General features: G+C 41.7%; 1 protein-coding gene across 1 annotated transcript in view; it reads right to left on the reverse strand.

Annotated features, from left to right (window-relative positions):
• MDFIC2 (MyoD family inhibitor domain containing 2) overlaps positions 1-15,978 on the reverse strand; it is a 233,318-nt gene that overhangs the window by 208,026 nt on the left and 9,314 nt on the right. The window lies entirely within an intron of this gene.

The raw sequence follows: 15,978 nt of genomic DNA on the forward strand, positions 1-15,978 counted from the left end.
CAAAAAGCAGCTCTATGGGAAAATGCGGACATCAACACATTGAATTGTCTTGTGTATGCTTTCTTGAGTTTTATGAGTTGCAGTATCTGATTTTATAAATAAAGTATAATATTTGAAGGCAGAAAGTTTAAATGCACGTACCTTATATATCTGATGTAGTGGAAAAACTGGGCTGTGCCTTTTTTTTAAGTCATCATTAGAGTTAAGGTTTGTGCACACTGAAAACTTGGCCCCTTAATACAGTGCAGGATCACTTCTGCATTTTGAATATGAACGTGACTTTACAAATAACATCCATCAGAATCTTCCTGCACTCTCAAAGTGGAAACATGCTCTGTAGTGTGAGTATTATTCTGGTGGGCCTCAATTCAGGAAGGCACTTAGGCACATGCTAATTTTAAGCATGTAATTAGTCCCACTGAAATCCATATATCCAAATGAAGCCAATAAGTCTACTTCCCCTTTAAGCACATACTTCATGCTTTTTTTTTGAATATACCATAATATCTTCCTTGCAACACACACACACTTCTCCAGGATAAGATATTGGGGTTATGGTCAAAAATAGAACAATGATATATTTACTAGAGGACTACAAACTGCATCCATGTGTTGACTGGGGACAGACACCTCCAAAGGAAGGGGGAAACGAAGTCCACTGAAAAACACAAGAGACAACATGCTGCAAAGCTGGTCCTAAATTCAGAACTGTCAAAACAATCCCAGCCGGCAGGTAGCTCTGAGTGCTAGGCAGAAGAACACAGGAATGTGTATTGGCCCAGTAGCTTTTGTTCCATGTGTTTCCTCTCATCATGGCCATAGAATTATTTTTCATCTTATGAGTGAATGGAAAGTGAGGGGAACAGAATGAGACAGAGGTCTCTTAGCGGCTAATCCAAAGCCCTTTGGAGAATTCACTTTAATTTGGATGGATTTTAGTGAACATCCTTTAAAAATTCCCTACTTTGTGGGGAGTGAGGGGGGAATGGAGATGGAAAGTAACCCAACTTTTTGAAAGATCCTATGTCATGATGATCTAGTGTGGAAAACATGTCAAGCAAATTCTGAAAATAAGATCTGGGGGTGTCAGGTTAATATACAGATATAAGGACTAGTAACCAAAGAATTAATTTTTCATTAATAAGACAATGCCATTGAGTAAGCCATTGCCAAGTCCAAACCAGCTGCTCCTCCCAAGAACCAGAAGAGTATGTCCACACTGCAGCTGGGTGCATGCATCCCAACATGTGTAGACAGAAACAGAGTAGCTCTGTTCTAGCTATTGCACTAATAATAGCAGCGGTCACAAGGGCGGGAGCTAAGGCTAGCCCAGAGCATCGCTGTGGAATGTGGATGGCCTGCCTGCCTGAACGAGGACACGTGCTCCCAGTTGCAACACAGAGGTGACCAATTAGGCACAACCTTGTAATTGCAGCCCAAGGAGAGGGGCCAAGTTGGCTTTTAAGATCTAGCAGCATCCCCGGACAACAGCTCTGCATGGAACCCTCACAGTATTCTGTGCTGTGACCCATACCCACGATCCCAGGGTTTTCCAGGCAGTCCTTGGAAGACCACTGGGGACTCTCTTTCACTGTGTCGGTAAGAGGGGGCTCGTTCATCAGAAACAGGGCTTGCGTGCCACTCGGGCTCTGCTCCATGGCATCTGAGATGAGACGATCACCCACGCAGCCTTTGCCTGGAAAAACGTGGGCGCGCACTGATGATGTGATGCAGCCAGGGTCAGTGACAAAGTGGCAGGGAGCATTCCGTATGGCGCTAAAATTATCTCTGCAGTTCGCTGCTCGTGTGCTCACAAGCATAACGTCTAGAGAGTGTTCTTGTGATTTCTTTTGATAGGCAGGGCTTTGCAGAAACGTAGGTAGGGCAGGGCTGCAGCTGACACTGTTCCTTAAGGAAGAATTCCAGGTAGTGAGGGAGTTCCTTTCCTGAAAATGACTTTTGAGAGCTGCCTTGACTCTGCTGAAAATCTTCATCCATCCCTGCTGGGAGACTGAAGCAGTCGAGAGAGGGCGCGATTATAATGGCTGAGGGTGGGAAAGTAAAGTATAACAAGCATGGACTGTGGGTAAACCTAGGGCTGAGGAGGCAACCCTTCCAGCCCTGCATCTTCCACTGAAGGCCCCGTCGCCTTCAGGCACCAAGCCCCCCCCAACACACACACGGGTAGGGCTCCAGCTCCCTGATCCCCTGCAAGCCACTCCCCACTGCAGGAGCAGCCCTCCCTGCCCCTCTCTGAGCCATCCCAATCCTGGGCTATGTCTACACTGGCGCGATCTTGCGCCAGAAATATGCAAATGAGGCTAAGCGTGGAATATCGCTGAGCCTCATTTGCATATCTAATGAGCCGCCTTTTTTGTGGAAGAGGCTCTTGCGCCAGAAGGAGCATCTACACTGCCCCTTCTTGCGCAAGAAAAACCCTCTTACGCAATGCTGCTACGCTGATTATTTTCAGGAATAAGGGCATTGCGCAAGAGGGTTTTTTCTTGCACAAGAAGGGGCAGTGTAGACAGCTCCTTCTTGCGCAAGAGCCTCTTCCGCAAAAATGGCAGCTCATTAGCTATGCAAATGAGGCTTGGCGATATTCCACGCTTAGCCTCATTTGTATATTTCTGGCGCAAGATCGCACCAGTGTAGACAAAGCCCTGGAGTACAGTGAGGGCAGGAGGTGCGGGGCCCCAACCTCAGCTTGACTGAAGCCCAGAAGCAGCTCAGGTGCTACACTGAAGCGGGGGGCGGAGGGGATGAAGTGTAGGTGAGGCCATGTTTGGCAAGGCAATGCCTTCCCCTGCCTCTGATACTCACCACCCATAATAACAAGCAGAGAAAAACGTTACCTTCTCCTGGTTTGCAATGTACAAAACTCTCTCATTGGATGCATGTCACGCTGAGATGTGTCATCATGATGTAACTTTGGCCGGACGGGCGCACTGAGCAATGCAGTCTGGGTTGCACTTCACTGACGGTAATGTCATATGCTTGCAGCTTAGCATGGCAGAAAAGTAACAGCAATTAGCATTGCTATGCAGAAACAAGTCCTTGAGGCCAAGTGCGGCCCCTAGTAGCCTGTTGCCACCTCTCTGTGTGGGTGATCACAGCAGTAAAACTGGGTTTAGAGGCCGGCTCTCAATGTAAATCCTGCGCCTGCCTCCACAGGCGTTGGACCTATCTTTGGGAGCAGCACTGGTGCAGTTCCATTGTTTGCCGGGAGGGTAGATTTTGGGAGAGCCAGCTAGCGAATGGCCCAGCATACAGTGCAGCTGGAGAGATGCTCACGGTGAGACTGCACCTGGGCGCAGGGTGTGAGTGGGTCATTCGGGATGCACAGACATGTGCAGGGATTCCAACACTACACAGACCCTGCCAGCTAATTCCCAGTTCCGCTTAGCACAGGGAGTCTTACTGCAGCCTGTTTAGTAACTTGAGGGAGGGGTGATTAACTGAGTGCTGATCCAAAGGCTGTTGAATGCAAGTCTATCCATTAACCACAGTAGGTTTTGGACAATGCCCCAGGGCTCTCAGTGTTAGATGTAATACGCAGCTTAAACAAGAGGGAGGGAGAGAGGCTGAAGGATTTCTGTGCTACCCAGTTTGTTCAGTGCCTATTTTGTTGGTTACTTGGGCTAATTGGGGTACAGACAACCTGCCTGTTGGTGACCATACACATATCTATCTGCACCTTTGAGCTCTTTAGAAGTCACGATACAACACTATCTATTTTTTGTTACTCTCCAAGGGTACGTCTACACTGCAACTCTCTTTCGGAATACCGGATATCCCATGATATCCACATCTTCACCGCGAGCCCGTTGTTGTGGTCTATCCCACGTCTTCACCGCAAGCCCATTATTTCGGGCTCACTCTTCAGACATCCCTGCAAACCTCTTTCTGCGAAGAGTAAGGGATGTTTCGGAATAGCACTTTATTTCGAAATTTGGCTCTGTGTAGACAGTGCCAAATGACAAAATATGCTATTTCAAAATCACATCGAAATAAGATACGTAATTTGCATAGCTCACATTGCATATCTTATTTTGAGTTACGGTGCAGTGTAGACGCACCCTAAGGTGCTACAGGCCCGCTCATTTTTTAAGTTTTTTAAATTACAGACTAACACAGTGACCCCTCTCAGACCTAAAAAAAGAGAGTTTAATCCCAACACACCGGTCTATGTACTGATGATGATGACAAGAGTAAAGTGAAACCCATCATAACCAGAGGCTAGTGTGTATTTGAGAAATGTTGAACGAGGGGGGCAATTTTTATTATCCAACTGCTTTGACACTGTGTTTCCTTTCAATAACTTCAGAAATAAGGGGCATCAGTGCCTGTCACAGAATGGCTTGTCGGTCTGTCTCCTGGCCATACTTCTAGCTGGTCACTCAAGTGTTTTTTTAAGTGAGAGCACAGCCACTTGTATAAAAAGAGAGAGTAGCTCACTAAAAAACCATCAATGCTGCTTGTTCAGCTTCTGAAGCTGAAATTACATGCAAGGGTGTATTAACTGGGAACTTATCCAGACCCACTTTTAAAAAGGTGTCGCATTTCACACTGCCTACATTAACGTCCCCTGTGTGCGTTGCTCTGTCACCATGCCCAGACTCCCTGCTGCACCGAATATGCCCTCTGCATGCACTAAACTCTGGGCAGCATGGACTGCAGAGACCTCCAAAAAGAAGCCCACACAGAACTGAAACTGGGGTGGGGGGAGGGCGATGTAGGTCATAAATGTCAGGCATCTGTAGAATCCTCAGATACTGTGTTTTGCTTCACCATGTTACATTGTCATCAGCTAGCCCTGATTTCTTCTTCACCAGTGCACTCTATGGATGTACAAAATACACAGCGGCAAACTATAACAAGGAGGCATATAAGGAAGCACTATCACACATAAAAGAATAAACCAAGCCAGACAATCAAAAACTTTCTTAACTTTGTCACCCTGCACACTAATCATTGCTAAGTAGCTATCCACAGGCTTAGTGCCTTGTTTCACGCTCACTACCCTGTAGCCCCCACGCTACATTGAAAACTGCATGGGAGCACGCCTGGCCCACATGCTTGTCAAACCTGGCTTGGGGCCTTAGTCAGTAAGGGCATGTCTACACAGCAGCATTATTTCAGCGTAACATGGTGCATGTCTACAAAGCAAGCCCGTCATTTCGAATTTATTTTGAAATAACTGGCTTCTTACTCCGACGTCTGTAAATCTCGTATGAAGAGTAAGGGAAGTCAAGGGAAGAGTTCTCTATTTCGAAATAAGTTCTGTGTAGACAGTGCCAAAAGTCAAAATAAGCTATTTCGACTTGAGCTACGCAATTAGCATAGCTCAAGTTGCATAGCCTATTTTGAGTTTAGCTCTGCTGTGTAGACATGCCGTAAGCATCTAAAGCAGGGAATATTTTTTTCTGTTTGGGGGGGTCTATGTGGTACATCTCCAATAGTAACAACAATGAATAAGTAGCAGGTTTAAAATAAACTAAAGGAAGTACTCTTTCATGAAACACACAGTCAACCTGTGGAACTCCTTGCCAGAGGATATTGTTAAGACCAGGACTTTAACAGCGTTCAGAAAAGAGCTAGATAAATTCATGACAGATAGAAGCATTAATAGTTGTTAGCCAGGGTGGGTCAGAATGGTGTCCCTAGACTCTGTGGCTATGTCTAGACTGCATCCCTTTTCCGTAAAAGGGATGCAAATTAGACACATCGCAATTGCAAATGAAGCGGGGATTTAAATCCCCCCCACTTCATTAGCATAAAAATGGCTGCCACTTTTTTCCAGCTCAGAGCTTTGCCGGAAAAAAGCGCCAGTCTAGGCGCGGATCTTTCGGAAAATAAAGCCTTTTCCGAAAGATCCCTTATTCCTCTTAAAATAAGGAATAAAGGATCTTTCGGAAAAGGCTTTATTTTCTGAAAGATCCGCCTCTAGACTGGCGCTTTTTTCCGGCAAAGCTCTGAGCTGGAAAAAAGCGGCAGCCATTTTTATGCTAATGAAGTGGGGGGGATTTAAATCCCCACTTCATTTGCAATTGCGATGTGTCTAATTTGCATCCCTTTTACGAAAAAGGGATGCAATCTAGACGTAGCCTGTTTGTCAGAAGCTGGCATCTGGCACTGGCCGCTTTTGCAAGACAGGATACTGGGCTAGATAGCTCTTTGGTCTGACCCAGTCTGGGCGTTCTTAAGTAAAGTTGGGAACACTGACAGAATGTCTGCATTGTGTTCAGGAACTGTACTTGCAGCACTTGTAGACCTATGAACGTTAGCTCATGGACCTATAGTAGTGAAGGACTTCAACTCAGGCCATCTGGCTGAGTAACTACCCAGGCTTGCGGCTGGGTTTGTACAGCTTGCGGTGATGCCCAACTTTGCGACTTCACTGCTTTCGGTATGTGATCAATGGAGACGGAAGCTAGCTCTGGCAGACCTACCTGCATTTCAGACACCTGCCACTGACTCTGACCACAGCAAAACTATTTCATTTGTGTGCCTCAATATACCTATATTTAAAAGCACTTTGAATCTAGGGCTAGATTGTGTCCTTGTCTTACTTAGCTGAACTAAAACTTTCCCAGCTCTCTTCTGCATGGCCAAGGGGTTAGTAGCACTAGGGTGAAATCTCAGATTGGGAAAAGCAAGCAAATGCTTAAAGTGGCAGGCCCAGGTTCAAATACCTGCTCTGTCTGATTCAGATCAGGGTCTTGAACCTGTGTTTCCTTTATCCTACCTCAGTTCACTTACCACCAAGCCATTCTGGGGTATCTCAGGGTCTCTTTTTAGCATTGTGGAATAGGACTTTTTTTTTTATTGCTAATTGTTCATGGTGCAAGAAAACTATTTCATCAAGTGAAGTCTCCTCATACACCCTTACTGAGCCTATCTGGACCTTGTGTATAGGTCTCATGTACAGCACAGCCCTGGCTGGCCAAACATGCCTTTCCAGGAGCCACTGGGTGAGGAAGAGACACAGCAGGAAGTGGGCAGGGCCTTGCCTCACCAACCTATCCCCCACGCACTGGCAAGCATAGCAAGCTGGAAGAACCCACACACCTGCTGGGTGTGGTGCACTTCCCCATGGAGTGGCACTTAGACCACTTACAGAGAGAAAGAATGAGTTTGCTCTGCAGTCTTAGCTGAGAGCCAGCTGGCTGGAGAGGCTCATGCATTAAGCTCCAGAGGTCCCAGACTGAGTTCTGCCTGTCAGTGCTACACTAGTACAAAGGAGAGAAGTAATCTATGCCTTTCAAAAGCTGTGGTAGCCCATCATCTCCCCCACCAACTTCAAGAGAACAGGGAAGGAATTGTAACCGGGGCCCACTCTTTAGAAGTAGCTGTTATACACTGGCCCTGACTCAGGGCTTAGGATAAAATTTTGGAAAGCACCTCAGTTCCATTTTCAAAAGAGCTTTCAGCGTTTTCACAATCAATGAGGTACACTCATAAGTCACAGAAGTGCTTTTGAATATTTTATCCTCAACCCACCCCTGGATTTGCTGAGGACATTGTTGGCGCTAAAAGCAAATAATAAATAATAGTCAAAAAATCCTCAGATGGAAGGCGCTATGAAAGTGCAAAATGTACAATTTAATTACTAGGCAGCTTGAAGACTGGTTTCATACCCCTAGCTAACTCTGGGGATTGCTTAGTACTACGAGTGATTATTTAATTAAAGATGTCAGGAGCTGTTAATTCAAAGGGAGTTTCAACAGTCAAATAGTTCAACCTCTGCTGTATGTGTAGGCTTCTGAATATGGCCTGTGTGGGTGGTTATGCCAAATCTGAGACTAGTGGTGAAATCACAAGGTAATTTCTTTTAAAAATATTCTGGTCTAAATATTAAGTCTTTTAGGCTGAGATAAATAGAGGAAGACCAAGGAATGTGTTTCCTATCCTCAATAAAATGGCCTAGGAGGCTTTGCAAAATCCTACCATTAAGTTTTGAGCTATATTTTAATATTTACCTTTTATAGTCTCTGCCTTTGTATTCTTTTCTTGGCACTAAAGAAGGATGACACTTATGGAACGATGGCACCTATAGAATGATGGCACTGTGGCCTCCTTGGTCAGTTCACCAATTTATAACTTAGCACCAACCTGCCCAGTTTATTAACAGAAGGAAAGCAGCAGGCAACTTACTTGCATTATTCACAGTGCACTTTTGATCCCTTATCTTTATTTGGGTTCTCAGAGCTCTATGGGTGATTGCCGTGTGCATTTCTATGCAGCTTTTCTAGTGCTTTTCCTCTGTCCTTATGCCCCTGAATTACGGTTGTCCCTCCCAGCCTTTCTTTTAACTTAATTGCTCTAACACTCTTGGCTACCCCATGCCTGTCTGATGCTCTCTCTTAGTTATGTCCTCTCCCTCTCAGCTTCCTCCTGAATGTTCTGTTGCTCTCAAGAACATAGTCCAGTGGAGAACAGAATATTATGGGCAGATCACTGCGGAAATCTACCATCATTCTTGAGATCACTGTGGTTGCTTCCACCTAACTAATTCCTGGGACCAACTAGCCTAATACCATTGTGAACTTTTCCCTCCACGATGTTAGAAAGATGCTGGTAGCAAATTATTAGGAATTGGGAGACACAAACCTTTCTTTTCAGAAAATAATGTCTCTTTCTTAGTCTGGTCTTAACTGTCAGCCTCATCAGTCCGTTCCCACATTCCAAGCAGCTTGGTGCACCTGTGAGTTTATTTAATAAACTAAAATTTGCTGAGTCGCTTCTCAGGCTTACTTTAGGCTAATTAAATGGTTGTTTTCATCAGCTCTTGTAATTTATTTTGCTATAGATAACAGGAGAGTATATCAGCTTTGGAATTGTATTCAATATTTCCCTCATACCATATTGTCAACAAAAGTCCTGCTGAATTAATGAATTGTGTGCATGTTTGAAAGTGGGATTGTACTTGTCTAATTGTGGCATCAGTTGTCATAGTGACTATCAGCCAATCAGTGAATAAACACCCTTACTTGGCAGTGTTTAGGTAAAGCAGGCTTTGTGCAGTTGTCAGCCAGAGATTTATGATGGTAAAAACTATATTTGGCAGCCAAATCAATGCGTTGACCACTCTTTATGCTTCTGACCTTATTTAAGTTAAACACTTGATATTCCACCTGAATATTAAGCCACCATATGTCTCTGGAGCTGTTTTGTTATTAATAGATCACTTTTTATAAACTGCGTGTAGGATGACTAGCTATTTGTATAAATGTCCAACAAATGCAACCACTGATATTTTCTGAATATGTAACTGCAAATGTCAGCTGTGGCAAGCAAGTGGGTATTAGAGGATATCTTTTTTATGCCTACTATTAAAACATGTCGAGTGATCTATAAATTACCCAGTGTAGATAAACAGTGGATTAAAATTAGGCACTCTCATTCTGTCATCACTGTAATATTAATCATTGCAGTTTTGGTCTTTAATGTTAATATGTACCTTTTAGCAGTATATGACACTCTATATTAAATTACATGTTGACTGACAGATTTTAAAATCAAAACTTGCATTCTCATTTTTGTTTTCCTCATAATGTCACAACACAGTAAGAAATAAAGAATAATTTTGCCCATGTCTATAACATTGCTTTATTTTCACACAGTGCACTTCATTGTTGATTGTTGGGGTGGGCTTTAAGTTTATTGCTCACTTGTTTAGTTAGCTGGAAACTAGATACTTATTTAACTTGGTTCTCTATCTGGATTCTGCAGGTGAAGGCAAGGAATATGAAAGTTGTATACAGTATAGATTAGATACTGAAATAGATATAGTCAGCCTTTTTACTGAAAAAGCAGAAGGGAATATATATATTCAACATCAAAATTCTAAGATGAGAAAATATAAATATTGTATAATTATTTAAATAGAACATAACCTCAGCAGTTTTGTTGACTGCATTTATTTTTACCTTTGTACCAAAAGAATTTTATATTCATGAGTTTAAGAAACTAAATTCACAGTTTTAAAATTACTGGATAATAAAAATACATCTGTGTGTTTCCAGTCCAAATGTGCAATGATGGAAACATTTGTTGCCTCTTCGAGAGGAAGTGGGATGCATCTTTTCTTATAAAACCATAAAAATAATCCTCCGGGAGATGAATTAACATCCGTCATAGGGTGGGTTCTTATCTGACGTCTTCAGTGTTATGTCTTCAAAATAATAGAAGACAACTCCTCGTGGAATGAGGAGTAACGGTAGTTCGAACTAGGAAGCCTAGTCCGAACTACCTAGTTCGTGCCACGTGTAGCCACGCGGCACGGGGTTCGAACCAGCCGGGATTTAAAAATGGTGGCGCCCGGCTTATGCAAATGAAGCCCGGGAAATTCAAATCCCGGGCTTCATTTGCAAGTGCGGTATGCCTACATTACCCCGCTAGTTCGAACTAGTGGGGTAGTGTAGACATACCCCGAGGGTATATCTCCTAATGGCAGAATTCACTCCAAAAGGCCTATTATGCATTATTAAATAACATGAGAAACAGAGTAGTAATAATTTTATTGATAAACTGCCCCACCTCCAATTGTTTTTGAAGCTCAGCTGCACCCTCGGTTCAAATAAGTGACTCATAGTGTCTAATAAGTAACTCTTCATTGGACCTACATTTTATATCCTTGACCTTCAATGAAATTACAGTACAAATACATTCTGAGGGGTTTCAAACCAGTCAGATATATTCTGAGTTTAAAATGTCCCAATGTAATGGAATCTTATTTTAGCAAATAGACTGTGTTATTGGTCTGTCCTTTTAAGGCGGGTGGAGACTAGGGAATTTTTTGTGACAGCGGACCCTGGGCTGCACATGGCATTTCAAAGTCGCAGCACCAAGTAAAGCCCAGAGTCTGGCCCCGGGCTCCACACGGCGCTGCCACTTTGAAGCACCCTCTGCCCTTCCCCCGTTCTCCTATTGCCACCTCTTTCTGATAGAGGCAGCAAGCAGGGGGAAGCAAATAGCTGACTATCAGATAAGCATTTTCTTATTAGATAGTCAACTAGTTGTTCACAACCCTAGTGTAGGCCAGGCCCAAGCGAGGAGCCTATTCGACGTTCTTTGTTGAGGCAAAACTGCCATTGAAATCAATAGCAGTTTAAGGCTTGTTGAACAGACCAAAATAAAAGATAAATGGAGTATGAGAAAGACAGAGAGGGGAGACCCTTGAAGCATAAAAACTGAGGAAGAGGGAGTCCTATATGAAGAGAAACATGTCCCAGTAAAGAAGGAGTTTAGATGTTAGTAGGACAGATCGGTATTTTTTTGTAGGATGTGTTCTGAATTCTGACAGGTTTCTTGGGGAAAAATATAAATATTTTAGAACATTTTTACAATTTATAAATGTTTTTTGTTAAACCTTGAGACATCTGTAGGAGATCTAAATGTTCTCAACTCCCTGTTTCCCCTGCCTACAAGTTCCAATCCTCAAGGCCCCTACTACAACATATTGATAATAACCAATACAGTTGTCCATTGTGGAACTAATAAAAGCTACAGACCGTAGTAGATTTTTAAAGTTACATTTTGAGTTTAATGCTTATAACAATTTCACTGGGAGCATGTACTTGGCACAAATGTCTCCATTGGAGCATAACACCTTGGCCTATAACCTCTGAGAGTTTATCAGTGCCATGGGAGATATTTACCGCTATGTACATGCTCCTGTACAATGAATGAACAGCTTGCAACTACATATTAATCTACTTGATGACCTAGATCAAGAACAAGGAAAATAATGTTGATAAGTCAGTCATTTTTCCTTTATAGTATAGCTCTAGTGTTAATGGCTGGCAGTTTTCATTCATTTATTTGCCTTTGTTTCTTAGGTTGTGTTTTCAATGTGGTTATGAAAATGTCCTTGTTTTTTATTCTTTTGTGGGTCAGACTGATCAAGGGAATGCCCAGTTAGCATTTTGAAAAGCCTGTTCAGCACTGGTGAGACTGATCCTGCTAGCTACAATTTTTAGCAATATTACAACATTGGTCCAAATTCTCAGCAGGTTAAGTTCATTTAACCGTATGAACGTCAATGAATCTACACCAACTTATATGAATTAGAGTGCTGGGATATTATATTCTGTTCTTATAGTAAACGCTAGGTGCAGATTTACTTTCTCATCATGGTGGTACCCAGCTAACTGATTATTTGACCCCTAATTGTAACAGAGTTCAAGCACAGATCAGACCGACATATCCTTATTTTGGGTTATACAGCCTTGCAATCATTCAACTATGTACTTCCTCAACACCAACCTTCTTGCAAATCCTCTACTCTTCTTGTTTACATTCATCAGCTGCTCTGACACCCTTTTCATCACTTTTTTACCTTGTATCTTCGTTGTCCTCGATTCATTGATGTACCGGATACTATTTGGTCACCTAAAACATTCCAACCTCCACAGAGAGGCGCTTTCCACTGATATGTATTATTACACTGTTCTCAAATGACAGTCTTTATCTGATGACTGAACTATGTTTCCCCCAGTATCTGAAATCCCCTTTCTCACTGTTCCATTTATTCTATTTTTCTTTGTTGTAACTGTCACTCTGCAGCAAGAGCAAGAACTTTTTACCAGTTGAATAGAAGTCGGAAAATGAAGAAAGAAAAAAAGAGAAGATTTTAGGGGAAGGAGAATGAAATGCTCTTTCGTGCTGTCTACAGAAACTGCCTCCTTGAGTCTCAGATATCTGAGACCATAGTAAATTCATCCTGTGACATATGTACCCAGTCACAGGATGAATTTATTATGTTACTCGATGTCATCCTCGAGTTAAAGAAAGGGACTAGCAGACAGGTGATCTAGGTTCTTGACCCAGCTCTTCCACTGATTTCTAGAGTCAACTTAGACAAGTCATTGAATGTCTATGTGCCTTGGTTTCCCTGTCTGCAAAACAGAGGTGATCCTGTTAACTTACCTTCCAGGAATGGTATGCCATTCATCTGTATGAAGTACTTTGACATTTTTGACAGTTTTTATTTCTAAAATGATTTTTATTTTTAAACTTTCTGCACCTCAGTTTTCTCCCTTGTAAATGAGGGATAATTGTTTGTATAGTCATAATTTTTAAGAGCAGAAGAAACACATATTGTCATATAAGTTGACCTCCTGCAGAATACAGAACATGGGATTTTATATAGTGATTACTGCACTGAGCCCAATAACTTCTGGTTAACAAGAGTGTATTTTTAGAAAAACACTCCTCCTCCTCTCTAAATTTAAAGATTTCAATTAATGGAGCATCCACCACAGCCCTGATAAATTATTACAAAGTGGCTATTCTCCCTGTTAAAATGTATGCTATCACCAGTCTGATACTGATAATACTTTTCTACCTTTATAAAATGTTTGCAGCTCTTATGATAAAACATGCTGTATAAATGCATGGCATTTATTTTCATTTATTGTATTGACAGGTTTGTCAGTGTGCAATACTTTTACAATTTTTCTGAAAGCTGTCAATGGCCTATAATTTATGGTATCTTTCTTCCATCGCTAAACTTCAGCAATATCCTTTTTTTTCAGGTTTGATACCTAGTAGCTGAAAGATGCACAATAGTACCTCTAACATGGCAATGTGGGATAAAGATGTGTCATTAGTGATGATCAGCCAGAGAGTTTTCTCAAACGGGCAGAGAAGTACTGACCAAACTATTAGAAAGAGCTTATTATGTGGAACTCTGTACTATATCTGGCTTTCTATACTTCCCTTCCTTTCCCATTTATGTAGCACTCTGTTATTTCAGGAGTCACTGAAGTATGTAGAAAGGAGCATTCCAAGTAGTTAGAACCATCTGCTTGAGATGGTGTTACTGGCAGCTTGTTTCTTCGCTGCATCTTAGTCAGGGCTGAGAATTTCTTTCTAATTTGAAATAATGACTAAAATACTCTTATGGATTTTCGTCTCTCCCTCTCTCCCCCACTTCAAATGAAATTCTGCTGTTCTGGCTGTGATGCAGGAAATGAGAGATATCAGTTGGATGAAAACAGATATAAAAGAAGTCAAATGGAAGAGCTCTGATGGCCACATAGGCTTTTTTGAATCTTTCATCATGGAACTCTACACTCTTCCTGATCTTATATGTTTTGGATTGGCTAACATTGAACAAATCCAACTGTGAAATTGCCCAGTGAAGAAATATACTCTATTGTTCCAAATTCTGGAGTTTGGTATCTGGTGATTGGAATTTCATTGGGTTTTCAAATAATGATTATTTCCTGTGAACAGCCACATGGAGGGGTTGTAGAAAACAAGTTATTTTTGTCCTTTTGCATGAAAAAGCTACCTTGGAGGTGGGATAAATATTACTCTTATTACATATGTAATAAACTAATGGAAAGGTTCAAATAACACAGGAATAGACTTGCCAAGGGGACACAATTCAATCATTAGGTAAGTCTTGCCAGATAGATATAGTTTCACCTGCTAAAACATAAGAACATAAGAATGGCCATACTGGGTCAGACCAAAGGTCCATCTAGCCTAGTAGCCTGTCTGCCGACAGTGGCCAGCACCAGGTGCCCCAGAGAGGGTGGACCGAAGACAATGATCAGCGATTTATCTCCTGCCATCCTTCTCCAGCCTCTGATAAACAGAGGCCAGGGACACCATTTCTATCCCCTGGCTAATAGCCTTTTATGGACCTAACCTCCATGAAATTATCTAGCTTCTCTTTAAACTCCATTATAGTCCTACCCTCCACAGCCTCCTCTGGCAAGGAGTTCCACAGGTTGACCACACGCTGTGTGAAGAAGAACTTTCCTTTATTAGTTGTAAACCTGCTACCCATTAATTTCATTTGGTGTCCTCTAGTTCTTCTATTATGGGAACTAATAAATAGCTTTTCTTTATCTACCCTATGAAATTACATATTCATAGGTATCTATAGATACACTTGGCTTCTCTTTGAAGAGATTTGGATTATTTTTGTAGCAGTAGTAGGAGGAGTAGACTATAATTAAACAATAACAATTTGAGATGCATAGTATTCCCTAGAGATGGAAAGTCTGGAAGTATTTGATGACCACCTACAGAGTTAGTTGATCTCAAGGAAATTCACCTAATATCTATCCAGCTTTTTATCTATCTACCGCTGATGTTTTTAGCTAGACAATTTAAAGGTGGAGAGGGGTAGGAGAATTTTTGTATGAATTCTGCAGTTTTAGTTGATTTATATAGGGCATTTCTCCAGATACAATAATTACAATATGATAGTTTTAATTCATTTTGATTCATCCTTTCAAAACTTGTTAATCTGCCTTGAGGTTTATCTCTTCCCTATCAGCACACCTTAGCAACCTTATTACCAGCCTACTGAAGAATAAGAACAGATTCTTCAACCAGACTGTCCTTGACACCAGTAGAGACTACTAATATATACACACCAATCCTGAAAAAACATGTGCTTAACTTTACCACCATGAGTAGTCTTGTTAGTTTCAATGGGACCAATCACAATAGTAAAGTTAAGCTCATGCCTAAGTGTTTGCAGGATTGGGGCTATGAATACGAATGTCATAAATTAAAGCTGTCAAATTAAATCTGGTCTTTAGAGCCTGGGCTAGCCGTCTGTCACTCCTCACCACACACTTAATCCCATCCATAACTCCTATTGAGTATGGATCAAATTAAGTATATGCTTTAGATTTTTTTTGCTGAACTAAGGCCTTCGGAGGCAGCCACTCAAGAAAAATGGATTCTTTTGATATGGATGAAATTGAAGGTGGAGGTCAAATGGCTTTAACTTTTCAGTGACGATGACAATTATATTCATGAATTTATGTAACTACGAATCTTTTGAATAACTTTTCCATATTTTCTTCACCAAGTAATGCCTTAAAAGTCCCACCAAATTATTTGAATGTTGTTTAGTCATGAAAATACACAGTAATTTCTGAAACAAATCTAGCTCTGGGCTATTTCTAGGAATAATTGACCGTTGTGCTACTCTAATTTTATACT

The sequence above is a fragment of the Pelodiscus sinensis genome, chromosome 11 (genome assembly GCF_049634645.1).
Source record: "Pelodiscus sinensis isolate JC-2024 chromosome 11, ASM4963464v1, whole genome shotgun sequence".
NCBI classification, from domain to species: Eukaryota; Metazoa; Chordata; order Testudines; family Trionychidae; genus Pelodiscus; species Pelodiscus sinensis.